Below are 12038 nucleotides of genomic sequence, written 5' to 3' on the forward strand. Positions count from 1 at the left end.
GGGGGCAGCGGTGATGCTCCCCTTGGGAACTCACTGCCAACTGGAGAGGAACAATGTTACCAAAGACCGATGCCAATAACTGGTAAGTGCTTCAGGAGAAAAGTGAAGTGTGCCGAGAGGACCATGGGGCACCTCAACTATCTCTGGGTTGTGTGGGCGTGCTTAGTCACTTCAGTCGTGGCTGAGTCTTTGCGACCCCACGGACTACAGCCTGCCAGGCTCCTCTGTCCATGGGATTCTCCAGGCCAGAACACTGGAGTGGGTTGCCCTACTGCATCCAGGGGATCTTCCCAACCCAGAGATCAAACTGGTGTCTCATACATCTCCTGCATTGTAGGTGGATTCTTTAACCACTGAGCCACCTTGAAAATGTGACCTATAGACTATAATCTGAATTGTGAACAAGAATGTGTGTAAGGGCAGCACAGGGAAAAAGAGTAAACTACAAGTTAATTTTGAACATTAAGTATGAAATCTTGAGCTGTGTGGCCGGGGGTTGAGGAGGAAGATCCTGAGCTCTCCTCCTTCCACAGACACACCAAAATCACAGCCACTTACAGAGCAACTGTTGGGGACTCAGACAGCAAGGAGTCTGCCTGCAATGTGGGAGACATGGCTTTGACCCCTGACTCGGGAAGATCCCCTGGAGAAGCAAATGACAGCCCACCCCAGTATTCTTGCCTGGAGAGTTCCATGGACAGAGGAGCCTGGCAGCTACAGTCCATGGGGTTGCAAAGAGTTGGACGTGATTGAACGACTTCACTTTCACTATGGAGCAACTGCCTATTAGAACTACTTGAATACTAGCAGAAGCTGTTTTCCACAATTAAAGATATAAAGCAGGAGCCACAATAGCTCAGGGTAGGGGGGAGTGGCAGAGAAGTGGTGAAATCAACACCTGTACATGATCTGGGTTGTACATGATGATGTACATGATGAACACCTGTACATCATTCGGGTACATGATCCACAACAGGAAGATAACCACAGAAGCACAGGTCTCCCCAAGTAGCAAGGTGTTCGAGCCTCAAATTGGACCCCCTAGCCCAGGGGTCTTGCACTGTGAAGACGAGCCCCAAGAATGTTTTATTTTAAAGGCTAATAGGGTTTACTTTCAAGACAGCCACAGGGCTTTGGGGAAAAGAGACTTCACTCTTAAAAGGTGAGTGCAAAATTTCACACACTGTGGGACCAGGGAAGAGGCAGTCATTTAAAAGGAGCCAGGGTCAGACCCACCTGATGGTTCATAGAGCCTCCCAGAGAGGCTGGGAGCTCACTCTGGGGACACGGACTGGTGGCAGCCATTTCTGGGAGCTTGTTTCCCACAGGGACGCTGGTATTGACAAGTGCAATTCTAGAGTCTTGCCCCTAGCCCCGTAGTGCCAGGGGCTTACTGCCCACCACAGGCCAGCACTACAGACAGCCTCCCTGGGACCTGGCCCTCCCACCAGCAGGCTGGAAGACACCTCAGGAGGCAGGACAAAATAGGGATGGAGAAACAATAACTGAAAACACATCCTAGGGAAGAAATCTGCTAGATTAGATGACTTAGGAAGCAGATTGGTAAACTGGAAGACAGTAGTGTAAAGCACCCAAACTGAACAGAAAAAAATAATGTAAAAAATAGAAATAGTTTAAGAGACTTGTAAGATAGCATCAAGCATGCTGAAGTTTCTACTGTACAGTTCCCAGGAGAAGACAGAGAGGGGCAAAAGCTTACTTAAAGAAATAATAGCTGAAAACTTCCCTAACCTGGGTGATGAAGCACACACACACAGGTCTAGGGCGCACAGAGAGTCCCAAACAAAATGAACTGAAAGAGAACCATACCGATACACACTGTCATTAAGCAGCAAAAATTAAAGATAAAGGAAGACTCTTAAAAACAGCAAGAAAAAAGCAACTACTTATATTCAAGGGAACTCCCATAAGACAGTCAGCTGACATTTCAGCAGAAACTTTGAAGACCAAAAAGGATTGCCATGATTTCAAAGTGATGAAAGAAAACAACCTGCGAACAATAATACCTCAACCAGCAAAGCTGTCAGTCAGATTTGAAAGAGAAGCCAAGAGTCTGACAGACAAGCAAAAGCTAAACGAGCTCAACACCACTGCTGGGGCTTTACAAAAAACGTAGAGGGACTTCTCTAAGCAGAAAAGACAAGACTGCAAAGATCACAACTGAAAAAAAATCTAGTAAGTTTAAAACACAAAAGTAGTCAAAACATCTATATCCACAATAAGTAGCCAAAAGATACGCAAAGCAAGATAATGTAAAATATGACTTCGAAGTACTACTAAATGGGGGAGTAAAAATTCAGGTTTGTTAGAAAAAATTAATACACAGACATCTGTTGTGTTGCTATATAATAACAACAAACTATAAGAAAGAGAAATTAAGAAGACAGTTTCATTTACAATAAATATAAACAAGGAGGTAAACAATCTGTACTTAAAAAACTATAAGATACTGATGAAAGAAACCAGAGAGGACAAACAAATGGAAAGATATACAATGCTCATGGACTGGAAGAATTGATCTTATTATAAAAAACCATACTATGCAGAGCACACAATGTATACATGTATGCATACAGTGTGTGTGTGTGTATATACATGTATATATATACACATATAGTATACATGTAGTATATATATGCAGTGTGGTGGATATACTGCATATACACAATGGAATATTGCGTACATGGAATATACATACACACACACACACTGGAATATCACTCAGCCATAAAGAAAGAATGAACCTTGCCATTTAAGATAGCATAGATGGATCTAGGATATGGCGTGCGTGTGCATGCTGAGTTGCTTTGTTGTGTCCGGCTCTGTGACCCAGTGGACTGTAGCCCATCAGACTCCTCTGTCCGTGGGATTCTCAGGGAAGGATACTGGAGTGGGTCGCCATGCCCTTCTGCAGGGGACCTTCCCCACCCAGGGGTTGAACCCACGTCTCACATGTCTCACCGCGTTGGCAGGCAGGTTCTCGACCTCCTTCACCACTTGGGAAGCCCAGAGGGTGCTGTACTAGTGGAGTAACTCAGACAGAGACAAAACCCGTATGATTCACTTACATGCGGGGTCTAAAAACAAAGCAAATGAATAAATACAACAAAACAGAAACAGATTCATAGATTCAGAGTACAAACTGTGGTTGCCAGAAGGGTGGGTGCTTGGCGATGAGGGAAATAGACTGGGCAGATTAAGAGGCACACACTTCCAGTTATAAAATAAGTCGGTGATGTAATGTACCACAAAGGGATTATAGTCAGTAACATTGGAATTACTTTGAGTGGTGAGAGATGGTAACTAGATTTATTATGGTGATTATTATTTAATGCATAAAAATACTGAAACAGTATGCTGTACAGCTGAAACTAATATTGCGATCAATTTTACTTTAGTTTTTTTTTTTTTTTTAAATCTGGTATCTTTAAGATAAAAGAGAAATAACTTAATGTTTCAGATGAGTTTGAAGTGAGAGGCATGGGTTATAGTATGCAAAATTTTGAAAGCCAAGCTTCAGTATGTATTGCTGTGAACCAAATTATTGCAATATTAGTGGCTTAAAGCCACAACTACTCAGCACGACTTCACCTATACAATTATACCAATAATCTCAATTCTTTGTTGGCTTAGATTTCTCTTGGAATCTTATTTGATAAGTTTCTTCAATGATCTACCCACTTTCCTGGCTAAACTAAAACATGTGGGGTTGCTTTTTGTTTGTTTTTAATAGTACTGCATCCTTTAAAATCATTCATATGCCCTTTTCAAAGGTTTTGCCTGAAAATATCATCTTATTCAGCCTTTATTGTTCTCATTCTGAGAGAAATCAGGGAAAATACAACCAAGAGCGTAATTTGTTTGCCCCACTCAGACTCACTCCCCAGGCATGAATCCATGTCTGGAATTTCCACTTGTGTTATTATTTTTTTAATTTTTTTATACATTTAACTTGTTTTGTATTTACACTCACTATAGCGCTTGCTTTCTCTTTCATAGCACATAAGCTTGAATTTAAGACTAAAGCACCTATGATCTGACTCCTCTGTGAACAAAAATAATGATCTTTTAGAAACCTTAAGGATGTTCCCCAAATGGTTGAAGTCAGAAAGTGGAGGGGGCTGGAAGGGGAGTGAACACAGAGATGGGACTTCTCAAGTGTCCATACAGAAATCAGAAGAAAAATTATTGTAGAAGCATCAACCACAAGGACATTGTCTTTTAAAAGCTATGGGAACTACACATCAAGGAAGGAAACACTGTCAGTGATAACGTCATAGGAAAAAGAGTTGGCTTATGTTGGTGAAGGGCAGTGGTTTCAGAAAGGATTTTGCCTGTATAGGAACTGTTGGAACAAACTTTTAGGAGGGAATATCTTGGCTTGCTGAACCTTTGGGATGTTAACCATTCATCATGAAGTCATTGTGAATATTTCTGTAGCTCAGCATTTTGCCAACTAACTTTCAAGTTAACAGATTCTCCATCATCACCAAAATATTCACTGACCCAAGAGTAATCACTCCAGCTCATTAGAATCCTCTTCCAAAGCAGGAAACTATTTTTTACAATCATCATACCAAGTATTAATTTGATAGTGATGATATAAAAATAACTTTACCCAAGAAATAAGGTTAAGAAATGGAATTAGGCAAAGGTAGAGAAAGAGTCTGAGTCATCATGTATGTTCATTACTGGGATTCTCTGGTTGGTTGTTTTCCTTTTGTGCTATTTCTGGATTTTTTTTTTTCCATTGCATTATTCAAATACGGAATTGTGGCAATGAATAGGTGACACCATCCAGGAACAGAGCTTGTTCCATTTCAGGCACATCAAAGAAACACTACCAGTTTTTGAAAAGCAGATCTGAATTGCTAACTAGCCCCAGAGTCTCAAATGAAATTTGGATTAATTTTTTCATTAGCAAGATAAGCCCAGGTGAGTCTCCCTCTATGCATTTGACACTCAAACCAAGGCAATACTTTCTCTGCTTCAGATAAGAAATCGTGCAAACTTATAAAGTCTGGAAGTTTTCGAAAATAAATGGATATGTATGTTTGTGTGTGTATCATGCAAAGTGAATATTGCCTACAGTCTACCCGTAAACAGCACAGCAAACGCAGACCCAGCGCACTGCCTCGCCTACTCACTTGCAGTCACTCTCGTGCGCATGTGCTTTCACTCAGACAAGTGGCTAAAATTTCTTTTCTGAAGTGACTATATCTGGGTGAGCATGATCTTTAGGATCTTCTGAAGCCCCTCTAAGATTTTAGTTCAAGGGACTTACTTCCCTGGTGGTCAGGTGGTTAAGAAGCCATCATCCACTGCAGGGAACATGGGTTCCATCCCGGGTCAGGGGCTGGAACTAAGACCCGATGTGTCACGGGGTAGCTAAGCCCAGGACTAGAGAAGCCCGTGCCCCACAGTGAAGAACCCACACCTGCAACAGAGACAGCACAGCCAGAAAATAATGACGATAATAAGTGAAAACAAACAAAAGATTTTAGTTCAAGAGGATGGGGAGAGAGACAATAGTAAATGACAGTTGACGAATTTTGGAAAATGTAAACAAATGGATGAAGGTAACTAACTTGTACAGAGTTTTGGAATTTTGCTGCCCATTAAAATCACCTCTGGAATATCAAATTAAGCCATGAAAGAAAGTCATTATAAATTGCTGAGTAGAATAAAAATTCATGAATCCCAAGCCTCAGTTTTTTCATGGGTTAAAATTAGAACAATCTCATAGGATTTTTATGGAGATCAAATAATTTTATGATTCCTGGCCCAGAGTCAACTTTTGGTAAAGGCTATTATTATATTATAATTAAATATGTTACACTTATATCCCATATATTCCTATATAGCACCAGAATAGGTATACAAAATGAGATGCCTAAATTAGAAAATAAGTATTATCTAATTTATTTCAATATTAAACAAACTTGAAACTTAAGGGGTACAGGACAAAATATGTATTAACTTCAATACAAATCCTCATGCATGCTGAATTCCTGAACACTTAAATCCAATTTGTTTAGATGATATAGGAATTATCTAGATAGCATGTCCACTAGAGATGTAATATAAAGTCTAACCACACATTGAGAGACAAAAAATAGTCTTCATAAGAAATATTAAAAATGCAATAAAATTTGCAAAAGTGTACATGCAACTTTTCCAGTTGCTATTCAACAGGAGCACAACTGAAGAGCGGCTTCCCTGGTGGCTCGGATGTAAAGAACCCACCTGCAGTGCAGGGAACGCAGCAGGAGCCTGGGCGCCATCCCTGGGCCAGGAGATCACCTGGGAAGGAAATCGCAGCCCACCCCAGTATTCCTGCCTGGAAAAGCCCATGGACAGCCTGTGGGGTTGCAAGAGAGTTGGACATGACTTAGGGACTAAACGACAACAAAGAGCTGAGCATTCCTTCCGTATCATGTGTTATACAATGTAACCGCTACAGGTTTTCCCTTATTCTGTGGGTATACATCTACAACAAGAAAGTAAACATATCTCTACATTCTGTTTTTCAACTTTTAGAAATGATTCTGCCCTCTTGACCTGTTTTGACCTTCATAATACTATGAGGTACAATCATCAGCTGGCCCTATTTCTCATCTTAATGGTTTTTATTAATTTATAGGGATGGTGGATTCATTTCGATATTTGGCAAAATCATACAATATTGTAAAGTTTAAAAATAAAAAAACAAACAAAAAATTTATAGGGAAAAGAGTGAAATAATGGGACAATTCAAACACAGCATTCCAAACACTCACAGCTATACAAGCAGTGTGCTTTCATTAAGGGAATTTATTAGCTGTAAAAACTCTGAACTTGGCTCCTTAAGCCCAAGATTGCATCAGGTATGCAAAACAGAAAGAACATAAGATCTGTAATACCCTCGAGGCTGGTAGGGTATCAAGGTACTCCTTGGACATGCCATCACTGTAATGAATTTTGAATCAGTAACACTGTCTCCCCAGCACATACTGGGCAGAGTTTTTCAAATCTCTGGGGAAATACAAGGTAGAAAATGGCCATATAAAAGTGAAACTAAAATAATACATTTTAGTTGTGAAAGAGCCAGCTTGTTGGTGTAGCAGTTTTGTTCATATATGCATTAAACAAAGGACAAAATTTTGAGCATCAATTCTATTTGGGGGATTTAATTAGACCAAACATATTCCTACTAAGATTTACCCTTATTAATACTGAACCTTAGTCCAATATATAGCATCATTTAGCACTGTAACTGAGGGAAAAATATGGTCTTAAAGAGACCCCCATTGGATGGATAGAGATATAGATATGATACAAATATAGATAGACAGATAGATAGAAAGATAGATAGATATAGATATATTTGGGGCTTGCTCAGTGGCTGGTGGCTCAGTGGTAAAAAAAAAAAAAAAAAAAGCCCACCTGCAGCGCAGGAGCTGCAGGAGACATGTATTCGATCCGTGGTTGGAGAATATCCCCTGGAGGAGGGTATGGCAACCCACTCCAGTATTCTTGCCTGGAGAATCCCATGGACAGAGGAGCCTGGTGGGCTACAGTCCATGGGGTCACAAAGAGTTGGACATGACTGAAGAAACTTAGCATGTATGCATGCACACACACACACACATATATAAACACACACATAGTTTTCAAAAGTGAATACAATTGTGTAATCTTAAAAAGATAATTTTCTGTTTCTTTCTCTATCTAAACACAATGGAAAATAGGTTCATCTGTACCATTTTTTCTATGCGAACCTACTGTGTAACACAGGGATCCTGCTCAATGCTCTGTGGTGAACTAAGTGGAAAGGAGGTAAAACAAGAGGTGATCCACTTTGCTGTAGTTAGTAGAAGCTAATCCAACATTGTGAAGTAACTATGCTCCAATAAACTTTTTATAAAAACTAAATAAATAAATTTAAAGACTATGGGATATAACAGTTTTTAAAACAATGGGGGCAGGAGGAAAAGGGGACGACAGAGGATAAGATGGCTGGATGGCATCACCAACCCGATGGACGTGGGTTTGAGTGAACTCCAGGAGTTGGTGATGGACAGGGAGGCCTGGGGTGCTGCAATTCATGGGGTCGCAAAGAGTCAGACATGACTGAGCAACTGAACTGAACTGAACTGAACTTTTAATTGAAGGATAACTGCCTTACAACACTGTGTTGGTTTCTGTCATACACCAACATGAATCAACCAGTGGGGATTTGCTGTGTGCCTCAGGGAACTCAGGATGGGGCTCTGTGACATCCTAGAGGGGTGGCATGGGGCGGGAGGTGGGCGGGAGGTGGGCGGGGACGTATGTGTTCCTACAGCTTACCTTAAATTACCTTTAAAGTCTCACACAGTTGTTAACATTCTTATCAGTTCACTTACCTTAAATTACCTTTTAAAGTCTCACACAGTTGTTAACATTCTTATCAGTTCAGCTTCTCTTTTTTTTTAGTATAAATTTTACTTTAAAAAGATGTCTTTGTTTTTCTATCTTTGGTTTCAAGATTCATTTTGTCAAATTCCTTTCTTTGTTCTTTACACTTGACTGGATTATATTATAATCCTCAGAATTTTGGTTAACTTGGGCACTCTTAAGCCAGAAATATATACATAATAAAGATCTCTCTGATCTTTATTTGTCTGAATAACGGCAACCTTTATGAAGAAGAGTAAATCCCGAGATATTATAGTTCCTCAAGTATTTGGCACCATTAACAAGAGCGTTATCATTAAAGTCAGTATTTACCAGCTGATAAAGGTGCTATGGATATCAGTTAACTTTCACTTTTTATTTTTTATCCTTAGCATTTAATAGTTCTTAGGAAAAATGGATCTTAGGAATCTGAAGAATAAGTCCCTAAATACAGGCTGAGAAGGAATTGAAAGTTTTAGCCACTAACTTCTGTCTATGACAAAACTAGACAACATATTAAAAAGCAGAGACATTACTTTTCTGACAAAGGTCCATGTAGTCAGTTATGGCTTTTCCAGTAGTCATGTACAGATATGAGAGCTGGACCATAAAGAAGGCTTAGCGCTGAAGAATTGATTGAAGGCAGGAGGAGAAGGGCGTGACAGAGGATGAGCTCGTTGGTTCCATTGGATCACCACTCAATGGAAATGAATTTGAACAAACTCTGGGAGATGGTGAAGGACAAGGAAGCCTGGCATGCTGCTGTCCATGGGGTCACAAAGAGCCAGACACGACTTAGAAGCTTAAAACAACAACTTCTGTCTACCAGACTATTCTGTTTAGGGATGAACATACTTTATCTCTATGAAGCTTACCTTCTCCACACAGTAGCCAATCAAGGGTGGGGAGACAGAAATGTCTCCCCAGAGATGAAGATTTTGTTCCCAGTACTCCACCAACACCTCTTTCTTCGAGATTACCAAAACCTCACTGTTGTTACATTCAAAGTTAAATTCTCAGTCCTCTTCTAACTTAACCTGTAATCAACACTTCACACAATTAATAACTCATTCTCTCATTTTAATATCTTTAATTGAAGTATAATTAAAACCCCTAAGTGCACATAATTTTAACTGCACAGTTTGATAGGTTTTGACAATTGTAGCCACCCATATAAGGATCACCCAAAACAAGACACAGAACACTTCCATCACCCAGTAAGTTCCTCTGTGTTCCTTTCTGGTCCATCCCCACACTCCTCAGAGGCAGTCACCTTCTGAATTGAGTTACCCTAGTCTCCTGTGCCAGAGATTATTTCTTGTACTTTATAAAAATGATATGATTCAATATGAATTTATTTGTTTTTTTTTTCTGATTTCTTCTGCCCAACAAGGGTTTTTGAGATTCTATACCATAATTGGTTCATTCATTCTTCTCCTGTTGGGGGTGCTTGAGCTGTTTCTGGTTTTTAGCTATTAGGATTAAAGATAGCATTTATTTAGTGCATTAAAGATTTGGCCTTTATCTTTGGATTTGCACAGGTTTGACTATGACGTGCATACATTGTTATGCTTCACTTTTTATATGGCTTTAGGCTTGCTGATGTCCTTGGTTGTATGGGTTGATATTTTCATCATTGTTAGAATATTCTTGGCCATTATTTCTTCAGTTATATTATTCTGCCCCATTCTCTCTTTTCTGTCTTACTGGGACTTCAAGCACACAGTAGATTATTTGATATCCTCCCACAGAACTCAATTGCTCTGTTCTTTTATTTTTTCACTCTTTTCCCCTTCTTGCTTTTCTATAGCTAATTTCACAGACATTATCCAGAGTGATACCTCTAAATACAAATGGAATCCTATTGGTTTTCTACTCAATGCTGCCAATAACACTTTATTTCACTTGCAATAAAGTCCAAAATACCTGTAAGGGCCGACGAGGGTCTGCGTGACTTTGTCCCTTGTCCTCTCTGATTTGTCTTCTAGAATTTTCTCACTCACTCGTTTCCTCCAGCTGCTTTGACGTCTTTTCTGTTTATAGTTCTAGCTTGATCTTCTGTTGAAGGTACTGCTTTTACCTGGGATGCCCTCTCCTCGTTATTTGCCTGGTTATGTCCTTCTTCTTTTTTCTTTATTCAATACTTTTCTGCTTAATGAGGTCTGCCCAAACCAGCCTGAGTAACACTGTCTCTTGTGTGCACCATCTTAATCATGCTTATTTAAGGTTTTATTTTCTATAGACTTTTATAGCAATTTAGCTTCCATGAAGTCAGGACTCTCGTATATTTTCTTTACCTGATACCCACGTGCCTAAAACAGTGCTGAGCACAAGGTGAGCATGCACAAGCATTTGTCAAATGAGCGAATGCTTTAAAGAAGCGTGATTTGCTGAGAGACTGGGAATTCTGTGAATGCAGCTCTATCTACTTCTTAGGCAACTGAATTTGGATGTATTCATTTCTCTTTATTAAGGAAGATAAAAAGTATTACTGCATAATAATCACTTTAATTTTGTTTGCTAAAAGACCCATATAATTTTGTAGTACATACAGACTGATGCAGTAAATAAAAATAACTTGAATTATTTACTTTATATAATGTTCAGAAGCTGTTTAAATTGGATTATGGTTTCCCTGATGAGAAAAAATGTTGAAACACAAAAACAGTTATGAAAACAAGATGAAATTCTCAATCAAGACATTGTTAGAGTAGCTCACCGCTAAATTTTCTTATACCAAACCTGCAAACTATTAGAGATTAATTTTCTCCTATGTTTCCATAAGTCACAGTTTCATTATTTAGTCTATACATTGTTAATAGAATCCTAAATCATGGTTAACTACATTCGTTAGATAAGGTACTACAGGGAAGTTAAGGCAATAAATCTGAAAGAACGGGAGCTTTTTTTTTGTCACAGATAGCAAGGTCAAAGACATGCATCGTTTACCATCTGTGTGACCTAGAGTAAGTTACTTAATCTCAGTTCAATTTAGCTGTTTTGTTTAGTCACTACCGTCCACGGGTTGCTACGTTTTTTGCGACCCCAGGGACTGTAGCCCACAGGCTCCTCTGCCTCTGGGACCTCCAAGCAAGAATATTAGGGTGAGCTGCCGCTTCCTCCCTCAGGGCGTCTTTCCGACCCCGTGATCCGACCCAGCCTCCTGCCTGGTTTGTTCCCCAGTAAAATGGGGATGTTAGTATCTCTCTTGTATGTGTGTTATGAGGAGTAAATAAAATATTATGTTATAGTTGTAGTTACACAATTAGTTATAGTTCCTGATACTAGACAGAAGCTTGATAAGCAGTAACTGTTGATTTTAACATATACATATATCATATATTGTATATGGTAACATATAATAACATACATATCTGTGTACTATATCCAACATCATGTTAAGTGAGTCAAAGCTGTTCAAAACTCCAATCAAGGAAGAAGTTGGTTGTAAACCTTTTTTTTTCCTGAAAACATGGATTGAGAACAATACAAATCCCCCAAACATTGAGCCCTGCCTTAGATGTCGCTAGTGGTAAAGAATCCCCCTGCCAGTGAAGGAGACGCAAGAGACGCAAGTTTGATCCCTAGGTCGAAAAGAT

Source organism: Bos taurus, chromosome 27 (assembly GCF_002263795.3).
Source record: "Bos taurus isolate L1 Dominette 01449 registration number 42190680 breed Hereford chromosome 27, ARS-UCD2.0, whole genome shotgun sequence".
Lineage (NCBI taxonomy): Eukaryota > Metazoa > Chordata > Mammalia > Artiodactyla > Bovidae > Bos > Bos taurus.